This window comes from Schistocerca americana, chromosome 3, assembly GCF_021461395.2.
Source record: "Schistocerca americana isolate TAMUIC-IGC-003095 chromosome 3, iqSchAmer2.1, whole genome shotgun sequence".
In the NCBI taxonomy this organism is placed as follows: Eukaryota; Metazoa; Arthropoda; class Insecta; order Orthoptera; family Acrididae; genus Schistocerca; species Schistocerca americana.
In genome coordinates this window covers 388799897-388817559 of record NC_060121.1, presented here as the reverse complement: position 1 = coordinate 388817559, position 17663 = coordinate 388799897, and the positions used below count along the sequence as shown (strand labels likewise).

Here is a 17663-nt window from a genome sequence, read left to right as displayed (position 1 = left end):
ACAAATCCAATCTGGAAGCGTTCGTTCTCCTCAGAGCCTACACACACGGATAATATAACGATGACGATGTACACAAAACCAGTATTTGGCTCAATAGACGATATGGTGGCACTAATGCATCCAGTGTTGCCGCTCGGTGCACTACCATCGTGTCGAAGGAAGCCACAATAATGCTGCTCCGTACGTCGTTACAGTATCCACGTGAATACTTGTCTTGCTATAAACAAGCCCTTTCCCCTGACTCAAGGCATGTGACGATTCTGTACGATCCTGTAGGACCAAGCGAACAATATAGATATCCTCTCTGGCGCTAGTGGCGTGGAACTTTTGAGACATAGTCTGAGATCGAGTATGGTTCTCGTGTAAAGTTCGATTTTATATTTACATGATAGTCATGGAATCCCTACCAACGCTAGCAGCGATGTGGTGGAACGTTAAATTGTAGTTAGACCACGATCCTGCCATTGTCGAATTCCGATACTTGCTAATGGACGTTTGTCCTTCTTACACGGGGCATAAACGATCGTCTGAGAAATAGCTGATATTCAAATATGATTTCTAAATGACAGACCAGCTTTCTAATCTATGAAACTCCCTGGCAGATTAAAACTGTGTGTCGGACCGAGACTCGAACTCGGGACCTTTGCCTTTCGCGGGCAAGTGCTCTACCAACTGAGCTATCCAAGCACGACTCACGCCCCGCCCTCACAGCTTTACTTCTGCCAGTACCTCGTCTCCTACCTTCCAAACTTTACAGACGATATCCTGCGAACCTTGCAGAACTAGCACTCCTGAAAGATAGGATATTGCGGAGACATGGTTCAGCCACAGCCTGGGGGATTTTTCGAGAGTGAAATTTTCACTCTACAGCGGAGTGTGCGCTGATATGAAACTTCCTGGCAGATTAAAACTGTGTGCCGGACCGAGACTCGAACTCGGGACCTTTGCCTTTCGCGGGCAAGTGCTCTACCAACTGAGCTACCCAAGCACGAATCACGCCCCGTCCTCACAGCTTTACTTCTGCCAGTACCTCGTCTCCTACGGGGCGTGAGTCATGCTTGGATAGCTCAGTTGGTAAAGCACTTGCCCGCCAAGGAAAAGGTCCTGAGTTCGAGTCTCGGTCCGGCACAGAGTTTTAATCTGCCAGGAAGTTTCATATCAGCGCACACTCCGCTGTAGAGTGAAAATTTCATTCTAGAAACTGTCTAATCTATCTTCACGTACAGGGTGGTCTGAAACAGTCTGAAAAGCTTTCTTGCGTGTTGCAGTGTACGTTGCATCGTTTCCGAGTTAATTAGAATAGAAGTTAGCGAATCAGGCCGTTTCAGGCACAAATAAAAGTGGCCCGCCAGATATGGTGTCCCCAAACGTGTTCTTCATTTGATCTCCTGAAACTGAAAACGACAAAGATACAAAAATTGGACGTGGAGAGGTAGTAAGGATCGAACGAGAGCCAAAGGCTGAGCAGTTTCATGCACTATCATCTACGCTACGAGAACAACTGACACTAATTGTATCTGGCGAGCCGCTTGAATTTGGGCAATCAAATTGCCTGATTGATTAACGTCAATATTAATTAAGTCAGAAACGATGCATCGTATCGAATTTTTTTATTGACAATTATTGCTCAGCAGAAGCGACACTGCAACACCCTCACAAGCTTTCCAGACTGTTTCTTACCATCCTGCATAGGATAAAGATGGCGTTACTCCTTCTTCGTACTGTTCCGCTTAATTGCTAATCATTTTTTGTAGGTTCTGGCGAACACTGATTGTAGCGAATGTCCAAAAGCGATATAAATTTTCGTCGTGTCTGCTCAACAATTAATATTGATAGTCTTCATTTGATTCACCCTTGTCGGAGCGAGAAAGACCTGCCAAGCTCCACATCGCGGATGCTCCTTGCGCCACTGCCGGAAAGGAAGTTTGCCGTGGTATCGGCGAGACGACCGCAGGCTCGGCATTAACCGCGTTATCTGCGCCGCACAGCGTAGTAATCAGAGCCGCATTGACGACGCCTAACAGCATTACGCGCGGACGTCTTGCCTCCCCTCTCTGGCGGAACAGCCAGCTGTCTGCCGAAACCGCAGTCTTCCGGACCCAGGCCCGATCCGCACTCAATTCCGTCGTCTGGGTCACGCGATCCGCTACTAGAGGAGACACGGGCTAGTTGGCATAAGCGTCTATTTGTTAGCTGACATACTGCCTCTTTCTACCACTGCTATAAACGCTGAGTATCGCCACAGTCAAACGTTCTAAAGACGTCTATTCTGGTTTCAACATGATGACAGCTGCCGCACACAATAGACTGCAAATACTCCGGCTTCCACCTACGCATTTTCTTTAGCATACGGTGGTCCCGCATTTCAACACAACTTTTAAAAACTTTTAGGAAGACAAATTTTAATAAATTTGGATCAAACGGACAGTTCTAAGCTCATGGAATAGGAGACGTGCTGGGGCAAGAAATGTTTGTCCACTATTTTAAAAGGACTTATTTACTGTACTAAACAGTAAAGACCATGAATTTCAGCGTTATAGCTTCCCACAGGAAATGCCTTTTTAGGCAATGCATTCGTTCACTTTTACAAGAAAACCATGACAGCTTAACGAAACTTTTTAAATTTAAGTAAAACCTTGCAATGAATCAAAACATCGTAAGCATTCGTAACTTTCAGATTCTTTAAGTACAATTCTGTAATAAATTTGGAAAAAAAGAAACACAAAGATATTTCAAGATTCAAAAGAATAAAATCGTCTGAAAAATAAGAAATCGAATCCAAAACTAGGGCAAACCACTTTGACAGTAGGTGCGAAATAAGGTGTCTCGCATCGAAAATGAAGCCGTTTGCATGTCAGCAATAAGGTTAGATTGAGCCCACTCTCATATTACTTATTATGATCTGCCTTTTGCATTTCTTGCGTTTATGTTTTCGTTTTCTTCAAAGGCAGAGAGAAAATGTGAGGCGGTAGCACAGCGTAGAGCCTCCTCCTACAGTCACGTATTTTTGATTTTCAAATGTTAAAAAAACAGAAGACTTTTTTTCTGTTCCTTGGTAAGGGGAAAGACTCGCTCTCTGTTAATGAACGTAGGTAGACGCACGTTATTTTAGAGCGTAATCGGCGGTAGCCATATTGGTGTGAGAATAACTAAAAAGTCTGTATTTTGATGTGCATCAAAGGAAGACTATAGTATTAGTTTACTAGCGAAAAGCTGTATGAGTCATTATTCCAAGTAGCACTGTAATATATAGAAAACCAAGAAACCTACCTGTGTACTTCAGAGTTATCACGAAGGTCCGATTACAACAATATAAAGGACACAGTCAAGATTTTGTAGGTGGATACGGCGGCAATTGGACGTAGTATTATTAATTGTTAAGCATAAATCTACAGCAAGAGAAAGACTGTTCCGTTTATGTGGAACTAATATGAAAAGATATTTTACCCATTTACAGGCATAGCTCAGCTTATTGTACTTCATGAGACAGTAATTTCCTGAGACAGTAATCAAAACTGCAATTTCAGATCACCTCTTTATTATTTTATTATCTACCATTAATTAATTTCATTATTTCCATATTTCTAAATTATATTTTTTATTACATTATAAAGTGGCGACAAGTGACAGGCACAAAACATAGTGGGAAAAACAGTAAGTACTAGTGAAACTTCCTGGCAGATTAAAACTGTGTGCCCGACCGAGACTCGAACTCGGGACCTTTGCCTTTCGCGGGCAGGTGCTCTACCAACTGAGCTACCGAAGCACGACTCACGTCCGGTACTCACAGCTTTACTTCTACCAGTACCTCGCCTCCTACCTTCCAAACTTTACAGAAGCTCTCCTGCGAGACATGCAGAACTAGCACTCCTGAAAGAAAGGATATTGCGGAGACATGGCTTAGCCACAGCCTGGGGGATGTTTCCAGAATGAGATTTTCACTCTGCAGCGGAGTGTGCGCTGATATGAAACTTCCTGGCAGATTAAAACTGTGTGCCCGACCGAGACTCGAACTCGGGACCTTTGCCTTTCGCGGGCAGGTGCTCTACGGTCGGGCACACAGTTTTAATCTGCCAGGAAGTTTCATATCAGCGCACACTCCGCTGCAGAGTGAAAATCTCATTCTGGAAACATCCCCCAGGCTGTGGCTAAGCCATGTCTCCGCAATATCCTTTCTTTCAGGAGTGCTAGTTCTGCATGTCTCGCAGGAGAGCTTCTGTAAAGTTTGGAAGGTAGGAGGCGAGGTACTGGTAGAAGTAAAGCTGTGAGTACCGGACGTGAGTCGTGCTTCGGTAGCTCAGTTGGTAGAGCACCTGCCCGCGAAAGGCAAAGGTCCCGAGTCCGAGTCTCGGTCGGGCACACAGTTTTAATCTGCCCGGAAGTTTCATATCAGCGCACACTCCGCTGCAGAGTGAAAATCTCATTCAGTAAGTACTAGTGTTGTTAAGACAATGAATATACATGTATGCAATAATTTCTTAATGTTTCTTGTACTCTAATGACATAATGGAGACAATAATGTATTACTGGAAAAATACTAACTGAGAAAAAAAGAATAGTAAATAAATTAGAAGGAAGATGACAACAATACCAAGAGTGGACAACTAAAAGTACAATAGAGGGAAGTACCATTTACAAGACAACAATAACGTAGGACTGCGCAATGCTTGTAGAGAATACGTTCCTAGTCGACCTATTAGGAAATCTAAGCACCTATTTCCTAAAATCCAGAGCATAAAGCTTCAGAGGCTAATGTAATTGCAATCAAGTAGAGAGAGTGATATTTCTTTATCAGTATGAAAAGCATATTGAGTGAATAACAATTGAGATTACAATTACATATAGCTGTACATGCATTCTGAGGAGTGACAAATAGCGCGGAAGTAAAATTAAAGCAGAGAAAATATCAATTTCAGTAACTCCAGAGACGTAAAGATTTTCATGATGGGTGAATAAAACGATAGTGAAATGTCATTTCAAAATCAAAATACCAATGTAGTAAGTTTACATTTGCAAAACGCAACAGTGAGTGGTTTGGAACCGTCAAGCGGTGATTATTTGGATGCTGAGCGCGACATGCCATTGTTGCATTCGACGTCCATGAATACGGAACATTTCATTACAAGCAATACGTTGATTACAGTAGACGAAATTAATGACACCTCGAGGCAAAGGAATATTTTAAATGGAAATAGTATGTGTAGTTCTGACTAAGATGCTGACAGGCGTAGGCCAGAAGTGACTAGGGAAGATATGCAAGCCTATTTCAAACCTTAACAGAAACAATACAAACAGACATGAACGCAGTGAAAACAGACATGAATTCGAAAATGCCGAGTTCTGAGACCAATTTGAACACAGTAAATTCAACAATGTCGAGTTTAAAAACAATACAAGCAGACATGAACACAATAAATTCAAAGATGTCGAGTTTAGACACAATACAAACAGACATGACTAATATGAAAGCAGACATGACCACAGAAAAGTCTGAAATCTAGAAGGTAAATACAAACATTACACACATGTCAGGTGAAGAAAAAAAATCTGCGCACAGAACTCAGTAATCTGGATACAAAGTTCAAACAGCATATTTCGCAAATCTCCGCGGAGGTGGATAGGAAAATTAACGAACAAGTACAAACTTCCATTCACGATATCAATGATAAATTAAATGGCACAGTAGCAGAAAAATTTGAAACACTCACATGCAGGTTTGGACAGGAGCTATCTGGAATCAGAGAAACTCAGGATAATTTACAGGTAATGCAAAAGAATACGCAGGTTAACGTAGATAATGTACAATCAGAAGTAACAAAGAGGCATTCGTTCTGGTGACGACCTACCAGAAAATATAAAGAAAATCACAGTGGAGATAGGATTACTTCAATTAGAACATAAAAGAATCAACTCAGATATTGTGTAACTTTACGAAACAGTAAAGGATAATACAAAAGATGAAAACACAACGTTCGTGGAAAAATGCGTAAGCGATCAGCGTAGTTATGTGGAAGTGGTAAAGAAAGTAATGGGGACCGAGGAAGGAAAAATTTTAAAACGCGAAGAGCATGATATCAAAAAGGTAGAAGAAACATTGATGGACGAAATAGTTAGGAAACAAAGTATGATAATATCATCCCCTGGGGCAGTAAGAGGAGCTATAAACAGCCGGGCTCCGGTGAGAGAAATAGGTGGCATCGACAACAATGCCCAACCCACGCTGCCCGAGCGTATTCCGACACGCAAAGCTAACAACAGGCAAAACTTTTATGAGACAGATACGTCATCACCGCATGGAAATGCTGTTCCATCCTGCTGGTCAGCATTGTTAATGGATGAGAGTTTAATAAAACATTGACAGTTTCTTGTATTTTCAAACGAGACAAAACAAACGCACACGGTTGTGTTTGTCGGAGCTTTTAGGATTGTGCCGCCAAGGACTTGGGGCTAAGAAACTATTTTGAAAAATAACTAAACAAGAGCTGCTACTGGAATAATCCGATATCTCATGCCGATGTACTGAAATTCTTAAAGATCAAATTGCCTTCAAAAGTTAGGGAAAAATTAGTAACAATTCCCAAATGTAATCGCGAGTATTTTCTCTCAATGCTCAACTGAATAGATCTAATTCATGAGGATCGGTAAGCCATGCCTAGTTTTTGTAACAGTAATGAACACTATCCAAATGGGAGGAACAACTACGGTAATGGTGCAACTTTCTTTATATATTTGTGTTTGTTACAAGTATAACGTTCTTTCTTTTTGATATATTTGTGTTTGTTAATGGATATACAATGTGTAATGTTTGTCTTAAGGAAATCAACTGTGTAATGTGTTGTTGAGCAAATGGTGTGTTTAATCAGTTTTACTGTAATCCAAAATTAAACAACTTAATCTGGAAAACCGTTATGTAAAGCCTGTAATGAAATCAGTCCCTCTGGAATTTACTCAGTCTCATCAGCACCGAGTTCTATGGCCCTGTGCAACAAACTGATAAAATTCCCTATGCAGATAAACAATGAAATACATTTTCCTTAGGTCCTGAGTCGCAACTAATGTAATCTTGGTATTCTGTTTTCTCCACAGTAGGCATACAAAATATTCAAACTTGCTCAATGAAGTGCAATGCAAGCCGTAAAATAGCTTCATACAAAGAATGTTAGACAACATGGTAGAGGATGAGGTACTAATAACAGGATACGCTAAGATCGCATTCTTCAATTGAAAAGTAAGTATCTCCTTCACAAAATCTGATACGAAACATTTTATGTTAACTTCAAAATCAGTGAACTTCTCAATTGTTCTACAATTCTCACGTACTGACATAATTGACAATACTTGGACGGTTACATGACAAAAGGTCTGACATCGTTTGACAAAATAGATTCCAAATTTTAACTTGCTTGTATTAGGTTTACAAAATACACAAAATATTACAAATCTGGTATATCTAATCAACCTACACATTAAATCAGATGGGAGATACTTGGTTCCCACATTGAAGAGTCGGTACTGTTAGAATTAGCAAAATCCACATTGCATTGCTGCATACTTAAAACTAAATATACAAAATTTCATTACCTTACAAAACAGTAATATGCTGCGTCCATAGGCCAACAGCTAAATTCTCACAGCTAGCCACTAACTTAAAGTCTTACATTCTACCTTCAACAGAGTGCAATGGCAACTGCCTCTGCGCTTTGGGAGCACCTACTTACTATCGATTCTGCCCCTCAGGCAACATCTTTGTTCAGTGGCGTCAAAAACACAATCTCTTCTACATGTGATAACCATTTCATGTCATTTTTCATGAAATATACTACAAAATCGGGCTCCACGTTCGAGTGGACCCCTCACAACTGCATTGGCTTTGGAAACTATAATGGTCTTCTGCGTATGAATGAATGGCATCCTTATGCATCGCCGCGCTACAACAGAAATCAGTACAATCGGTTTACCTATCAGCCACAGGGTGACCGTTGGTAATAAATATCAGCCTCATCGGTACGGCAATGGCAGAGGTAGGAGAAATTCGAAAGAAAACTTTGATACTCGGCGATGCAAATTACCAGGATCAGAATGTGGAACACAGGGATTAAAGAGAGAACCGGTAGCCCATACAGCCAAACCGAAACAACTGGGACACACACTGACGAGCATGCAAACATATGGTGACCATAGTAGAAGTGACAGCAGAAAATGAAACAATACCTTTACCACCCCCAGGAAATAACAATAATCGGTCATGACTAAGCCATAATTTAAAAGAAGAAGGAGGCAATGATCTAACATTATCCGCAGTAATAATATTAGCGACATAAAAGCTAACATGAACAGAAATGGGAAAGAGGAAGTAGGTACTAATACAACCTTACACGTACAGCAAATTTGTAATCTACTTTTAAGGTATGATAAGGAAGCAGAAATGAAAGAAGATTTGTTCACTGAAGAGGAAGAAACAACATGCAAGGTAAGTGAAATTATTCAATCAACAATAAAGGTAAAGGTGGGAAAGACAGGTATACCAGCTGTTTTGGATACTGGTGCATCAACAAGTCTGATGTCAACCAGCTTGTTTAAAGAGGGCGGGAAGTAAATGTACCTATGCTACCTAAAGAGAACTGTAAGATCATATCAGCGATGGGAAGTTAATCTAAAATTATAAAACTACAGGCCAGCATACCCATTAAAATATGTGGTTTAATTTTGCAGTGTACTTTCTAGTTGGTAGACAAACTTCAAGTTAACCTTATACTTGGTATGGAGGTGTTCAGAAGACAGTGGGGAATGTCAATTTCACATAGGAGAACGCACACTGACAATACATTTAATAATAACTGCAACGACAAATCAGACTAGCCAGACACCTCACATTAGTGTTAAAATTATCTACCCTCAAACCTTAATGGTAAATTAAATAGAACATGATGATGTTGACAGATAGGTCCTCAGTGATCAGTCCACAGCTCGTGGTCTTGCGGTTGCATTCTCGCTTCCCGAGCACGGGGTCCCGGGTTCGATTCGCAGTGGGGTCAGGGACATTCACCTACCTTGAGACGACTGGGTGTTTGTGTTGTCCTCATCGTTTCATCATCATTCATGAAAGTGGCGAGATTGTGCTGAGCGAAGCTTGGAAATTTGTACAGGCGCTGATAACCACGCAGTTGAGCACCCCACAAGCTAAACATCATCATCATCATCATCCCAATGATCAAACAGTAGACAGTAAAATATATAAATCCACTGTTCTTAACAATGAACAGTAAAGTGAATAGACAAATTTATTCTTTAAGTATGATAGCATTTTTCGTAAGTAACCCAGCGTTATTCAGGGATATGAATATAAGATGGAAGTGTACCCACATGAAACTTATTGTACAATGTCATATGGCATTCCTGGAGCAAAGAAAGAGGCACTAACACGATTAATATAGTGTATGATTAGGTGGAAGGTTACTGAAACATTGTACTCACCTTATTGCAGTCTGATTCTAGCAGTTGGTATAACTGACAGAATGGTGGGGTTGGTTTAGACACAAGGGAAATAAACAAAATCATCATTACTATAAGAACAAGGCCAGAGAATTTAGAAGAGCAGTTATTAAAGTTTCATGGCGTTAGGTACTTCACATCCCTAGATTTAAAGCATCATATTGGCAAATTTTATTACATGAAGGGAGTAGAAAGTATACAGCTTTCATAAATGCCAGAAGGACCTACGAGTTGAGGTTGCTACCTTTCGGATTAAATGTGAGATCTGGTGTATTTATCGAAGCATTAGACAGAGTACTTGGATCGGTATTGCATAGCCAGATTACAGTTTATGTTGATGACCTGTTAATTATAACCTAAACATGGAATGAACATATAAGTGATTTGTAAAGGGTTTTTCAAAAGTTTGATGAATACGATGTCACAATTAACTTTAAAAAGTCTGAATTTGGAAGAGACAAAACAAAATTCTTAGGGCATATCATTTCTCCAGTAGGGACTGTACCTGACCCCAGTAAACTAGATACGATACGCAGTTTCCCAACATCCTAAAAAAAAAGTTAAAAGGTTTTCTGGGACTGGCATAGTTTTTTCAGGAAATTTCTGCCACAGCAATTGTTGAACTAGTTCACTATTAAACGTACTGCATAAAAACCACGCTTGGTTGTGGAGTAAATAATGTGAAAATTATTTTCAGCAGATTAAGCAGGTGCTGATTAACACACCTATCCTTAAACACCCAGATGTGGAGTTGGATTTCTGTTTAAGCACTGATGTTTATTATCAGGGGCTCAGTGCGTGTCTCTTTCAAATAATAACAAAGGATAGGAAAGAAGAAGTCAATTTAATCAGATTTGCAAGGAGAACCCTCACAGGACATGAAAGATTTTATTCTGTAACTGAGTTTACAAGCGTTAGCGGTAGTTTGGGCGTTTCGCAAATTTTAATATTACCTTTAGGGAAACATAGTAAGTTTGCTGTGATGATCGAACTTTGTCCTTTCTTCTTGCATGTATGTTGTTACATAAGATAATAGCAAGGTGGTGTATGTATGTTCAAGAGTTTGATTTTGAAACAGTGTACATAGATGGGGAACAGAATGTTTCGGCAGATGCAGTACCATGGTTACCCCAAGGCCTCACTGATTTCCATGAGTTAGAAGAACAAACATCAGATTTCAGGAAACTTTTAATAAATGATGGAACTTTTAAACCATGTTATACTAAAACGTGCAAAAACATGCAATGCTTGGATGCAGGAGACCTGATACGGTGCGAGATAACTAAAAGTTTAGAATTTAGAACACACAATCATTTAGAGCAGTATTGCATTAAACATAATGGCGTACTTTTTCATAGAAGAGATCGACGAATGGGTAAGTAGTGTGTGTGCATACCTCAGGAATATATGGACAACTTAATTCAACACACGCACCACACAGGGGGAGACTAGGGTGTGCTAAAATATGCTGCCAAAATTTCTAGCTATTGTTATTTCCCCAGTATGAGTTATCAGACACTGTGTGTTTTGTCAAAAGGTAATGTCTTAACGTATTACACCCAATAATACAAAAGCAACCAATGGATCTTGTCTCTATTGACGCCATGGGACCTTATCCTCAAACCCACAGTGGAGTCGAATCCATCTTAGCCCAGTACGATATTTTTAGTAAGCATCTCCAACTATATGCAGTCAGAACAGGTAGGTATGGACTTATTATAAGGCAGATTCTAGAAGACTACATGCAACATGTTGAGAAACCTCATGCAGTACTAACTGACAACATATCAAATTTTACAAGTGACCAATGGAAATCTTTTTTAAAATCACAAAACATATCACATTATGGTGTCCAAATTCCATCTGGAAGCAAGTCCCATTGCACGATGCTTTCATGAATTTCATACATTTATCTGGACATAGAAATCACAGTATCAAAAGAAATAGTTAGAATACCTGAATCCATTTCAGCATACAGCAAATCACCTAGCACACACATCAACAGGATAAACACCAGCCGAACTTTTCTTTGAGATAGTGGAACTAGATGAATGGGCAAAACTGATACTTACATTAGAGCACAAAGACGCAGCCTTAGACGAGAAAGAATGACGAGTGCTAGTAACATTGGAAGAGCAAGCTCAAATAAGGAAACGAATTTACGATAGGAAATAGAAAAAGTAACAGAATTCCAGATTGGACAGGATATGCTACTAAGTACTCATCCAAAATCATCGAAGTTAAAAGCATTGAATAAAAAATGGCAATTGTTATATGTTGGTCCATATATCATTGTTGACAAACCACATCCTGGGTGCCACTTGATAGGAAATATAAAAAATGGTACAATGAAAGGTATTTATCAACATAAATATTTCCAGAAATTTCTTAAATGAAAATTCAAGTCACATCCATTCCCTATCTGTTGGGTTTATAAAACACATGAAGGGAGGAGGTTTGTTGCACTTTGACGAATAAACCCACTGGCGCTCAGTTCCTCTCCAGCTAGGGGGTACAATACTTATATTTCCGATATGTGCTCCCTCTGCTAACACCCTGTTTAGCCAATAAGGAATGTTCAATTTTCTTCTGCTATCTAACTTGCAAAGAATGACATGCAGCCTAGTGAATAGAAAGTTTCCATATATTTTGGTATTGTACTTTCTTAAGACTTCGATATCTATAGAAGCAAAGGAAACCTTCTGATATTCCTTAAGGAAACACAGAATATACAACAAGAATGAAAACAACTATACATAATACTGAATGAGTGGAAACCATTAGATGACGTAGTTATACTACATCATGTGCAAAAACGTGAATAAGAGTGATGGAATAGTAAGGAATTCGCAGTGCATGAGATTTAAGCAAGAGCAATGAGCAGTGAAATGTATTGAGACGTTCAGCCAATCTTAAATCTGAGCATACAGTAACAATTACATGAGAAGTGGTTAACAGCTGATCACAGGGGTAGAGTAGGCAGAATGCAAGGTCAAGATCAGTGTCACCTTTAAGCTCAGTCAGCTACAGCCAAGTTCGAAAGAGAAGTAATAACATGTACACTTAAAAGAAAACGATTAGCACAGAACTTAAGAACTGAGCGACTTACATGCAGCACACAATTAATCAATGATGAGAAAGGTAAAATTACATATATGCATGGAAAAATGCATGCAACCGTACTGTAAACTATAAAATAACATATCGTACAGGATTTATGACAGGAGCAGTTGTGCAGTTACAGAACTACATTTCTTTACAGGCAACATTAGAAGTAGAGAGCTTAATGTACAAGGAGAATACATACCCACAAATTTGCTCTTACAGAATTCACTTATGTTACTTATTATTAATTACATAGTACCTTATAAGAAAAGCACAGGCAGCAAAATAAAACTTGTAGGTAGGCTGTTTAGGTTTTTTTATTGGTAACGCCACCTCTGTATGAAAATCACTGGCTGTGCTGTGTGCAGGTAAATACATTGTTTCTTCTCTATTAATATCTTTCATTTGCTAACTACCCCTATCAGTAGTTAGTGCCTTCCATAGTTTGAATCTTTTATTTAGCTGGCAGTAGTGGCGCTCGCTGTATTGCAGTAGCTTGAGCAGCGAAAATTTTTGTGAGGTAAGTGATTTGTGAAAGGTATAGTTTAATGTTAGTCAGGGCCATTCTTTTGTAGGGAATTTTGAAAGTCAGATTGCGTTGCGATAACAAAATATTGTGTGTCAGTTTAAGAACAGTCATGTATAATTTTTCAAAGGGGACGTTTCATATGTCGACCCTTAGCCGAGGATACCTCACTGGAATCTTCTGATTTTTTCTTGTAGTTTGTGTAATTAGTGTAGCTATTGTTTATTGCTAGCGCGTAATTGTAGAGAAAATCTCCTTTGTAGTTGCAGTCTTTCATTGTTGTACAGTAAAACAGTTGTGGCATGCATGTAGATTTGCACCAAGTATTTCGCAGCTGCAATTAACTAGATATTATTTTCAGTGCTATGTTAATGTGTTCTCTTATTTTTGATCTTCAAATTGTGTTTTTCTGTGTTGTCGTGTGAAATACTGTGACAATAACGGCGTGTGAAAAACGTAATACTAGGCTCCAAAGTAAACTGAGAAATGACAGTGAAAATGAAAGCAGTGTGTTAGCGCCACCGAGTAATGAATTAACTAATATTCAAAGTAGTAATTTGGTAATTGTGCATAGGGAAATGGAACGGGCTGCAAACAATGGTGTAGACAGTGAAACAGGTAGTGAACAGGGAAGCATTATCGATCGATCGGTCGGCAACAGCTCGCCTCAGGAATCCGAAATGACAGGACACAATTTCGCAAATACTGTAGATTCAGGTTTTGGGTCATCACCGTTTTCTCAAATAAGTCAAGACACATTTTCTGCTTGTCAAAATGTGAATGTTGCCGGTGCAAATGCACTGCCGAAAAGCGTAGAGAAACAGATTCCAGACAGTAATACATTATTATTGCAATTAATGCAACAAATGGAACAAAATCAGAGACAAATGGGACAAAATCTTAAAAAGTTAGACACAGTGGAACAAAATCTTAAAAAGTTAGACACAATGGAACAACACCAGAGACAAACACAGCAACAGTTAGACACAATGGAACAAAATCTTCAAAAGTTAGACACCACACTTGAACAAACACGTGAAGATTTAACTACTGAGTTACATAACATTGAATCGAAATGTCAAAAAGTCTGTAATGACGTAAAAACACAAATTTGTGAGCATTTTCAACCTATTTTTTCGCAGCATGAAAATGCATTACAGAATCACGAAGCAGCCATAAAAGAACTGCAAACCATTGTTCATGAAAATCATGAGACCTTGTGGGCTAAAATTGACTCAGTTGCATCTACCGATTCGGTTAAGCAACTTGCAAAAACTCAGGAAAACTTAAAGGACACAGTAGATTCGATTTCAACACAAATGGACACTCTGAAACTTGGTTCAGAAAAACACACTGAGGAAATGTGTTCACTATCGGAGAAAGTAGCCGAACTTTCGGATCAGGTCACTAACTTATCTACAAAGGTAGATGGTGATCTGAATGACACAAGACCTGTAGCCTTCACTGACACAGAAGAGTATGAACAAATTAGAAAATTCAAACAGAATCAAAATCAAATCAATACACAGTACAAAAGAGAAATCCGGGAAGTACAAGATCAGCTGACACAGGTAATACAAGAATTACGTATTTCAGAGGATACTCACGCCCCAATACGGGAAGAGGGACACAGAAATACGGGACAGCCACAAAATAATAACACAGGGCATTTCGGAAGTTATGAAAGAAATTGGCAATGTGCACCGAATTTTGAGATGGAACGGCCGACACGACCTAACAATGACCGATATGCGACTCGCCGACATGATGATTTTGACTATAAGCTGTACATTACTACACGTAAATTCAAAACATTTAAGAATTCTGGCAACGACATTCATCCACAAGCATGGCTCCATCAATTCTCGCATTGTTTTCCTCCCAACTGGTCGTTAGAACACAGATTAGAATTTATGTGTGGCTACTTGGAGAATGAACCAGCTGTAAGAATGCAATCGGTAATTCACGATTGCCACAGTGAAGGAGAGTTTTACCATGCCTTCCTCTCAGCATATTGGTCTCAAGCCACACAAGACCGAGTAAAACATAGCATCATAATGATGAAACGTTTCGAACAATCTGAATTTTCCAGTCTTATGAAATATTTTGAAGACATGTTGCATAAGAATCAGTATCTTTCGAACCTATACAGCCCCTCAGAACTCATCCGCATTTGCTTAATCAAACTGCCTGAACATTTACGACATATTATTTTGGCAGGACGTTGCAAAGACGACATTGAAGCATTTCAGGGACTCTTACAAGAATTAGAAATTGACACTGACAATCGCGGAACGCGAAACCAGGAACACAACAATTACAGGTCACATCCGTCGCAATTCCGCGACGAAAGAAGTAATAACTTGACACGACAAGGCTATTCTCACAACACAAATCGTGACCAAAACAGACACCACCCGTATGACAACCGTTGGCAGAGTAGTAATAATTACAGGGAAAGATCACCTCTCCGCGGTAGTGACTATCACAGAGACAATCAGAGAAACAGACAATATGGGAACCAAAATAATTATTATTACGGGAGACAGAATAACTTCAGACGCAACAGTTCAGCGCGGAGTTACGATTCAGGGAGAAATTCTCCACCACGTGACCGACAAGGAAGAAACTACGGAATCTACCGACATGACGACAGACGATATAATCATAACGACAGACGTCAATTTCATCAGAACTGGCGGGATTCTAACACGGCTGGGCCCTCTCGGCAAGGCGAATTTGTAGAAGTTAGGTCTCCTAATCCCAATAACGACGCGCGCCAACAAAGAGACAGACAATGAATCGCACAGCAGGCAGCCGCGTGCGCCAGGTGGCTCAGAGAAAAATAACATAGACGCTAACCTTGAGAAAAATTCCAGTATTCTTTACCGACGTATACCGCCTGACAATTGCATTCAAGTTCAAACTCTGAGTACTATGAAGAGTAAAGGATTGCACCACACTTCACATGTAAAACCGCTCATTGAGAGATAATCTGCTTTTTAACTTTGTCTTTGCCATAAAACTCTTAACTTCATATTTCTAGTATGCATTGTCAGACTTAGAAACTGTTACCATGCAACAATGTTTGAAGTTAAATATCCAATCAAGAACCTAGGGAACATTTTTAAACAGAAATTACGAATGCATTGTTATTGTGAAGAGACGACCCAGTGTTATTGTGTGTGTGCATTCTATAAGGCTTACATACTTAGAACATTTACCAGTACTACTAATGAGATTTTAATGCAACATTTTGGTTTACTTGAAAATATATTCTGGATTTAAAGTGCTTTCTGTGAGATACCAGATGACACAGAGGTTAGTTTATGTGACAGCTACACGATTTTATCACGACGCTACTAATGAGCGACAATTTACAATGTTGCTTTTGCGGTGTATCTGTTTTATATCTGCACAGTTTTCTGAGTTCTTCTGGAAAGTAAAACATGATTTAGTAGTAACTTTTGTGGTATAGCTACAATGAGACTGCCTTTTCCGTAGCACAACAATACGTTACAGCACAGTACTTTCCTCATCACGGCAATAAGCGTAATAACTAAGACATTTATATGCAAAGCATTTCACTTTTGTGTATTATGAGGTAAGTACATTGACTTCTGCAGAACTTAGCTTTCGAAGGACGAAAACTACGACACTTCCACACAGATTATGTTGCAACAAGACGCACATTTAGCGCTACAGTACACGTATTTGAGTGATTAATTTTGTACTTAAAACATTTATTTTTAAAGATTTTTGAATTACAAAGAAAGTTTTCCATGATACATTTCATTCCATTGCTGTAATCTGTAACACCTGAGGGTATAATTACATTAATCCTCAGGGGGGTACACGCTTACTTTGTGTACCATGTGTTTGGCAAGCACAAGGAGCCCTAGCTAATATGGTATTTGCTTATACAACTTTACACATCGGTACCATATTTCTCTAACACAGAATTACACAGCTGTCTGATTATTTGACAGACAAACAAACTTTCTTTTTACTACATCAGTGATAAATGTTTACGCAATACACAGTTGGGTAACTTCACACTTATGAAACTGTATTTTGTCTGTACTTTGTAAACTGTTCATATTTTTTCAGAACCATTGTGATACTATGAGAGCTTTGAATGATGTATGTGGTAAAGGAGCATGATTTTAAAGTACGTTTGAGGTAGATGACACTATTGAAATGAGCAGAGAATTTTTTTTAGGTTTTGAAATTATTGCAGAAAGCTACGACGTTTTTGAGATTTGACTGAGGTGTTATGATGTTATTATTACGATGACGATGTGTACTATGCTGTTGAGATATGTTTATGATCAATAAGATGATGCTACCGTATATGAGGAATAAGAAGTATGTTGGAAACCAAGAATCACACTTTAAGAGTTATGAAATGTGCGTAAATGCGTGACTGTATCACAATGCTGACGAATATTTTATTTGGACACTTATATTTATAGGATTTTCTTTCTACAGATTTGCAACGCTAATTCTTGACCTGTGAAATATTTTCATGTGAGACTGT

At 39.2% G+C, this 17663-nt stretch overlaps 1 non-coding gene across 1 annotated transcript; it reads right to left on the bottom strand.

The window, feature by feature from the left end:
* Window positions 1-612: 612 nt before the first annotated feature.
* Trnas-cga lies at window positions 613-687 on the bottom strand. The gene has a single exon. It is a non-coding gene; the product is annotated as a tRNA-Ser (tRNA).
* Window positions 688-17663: the final 16976 nt, after the last annotated feature.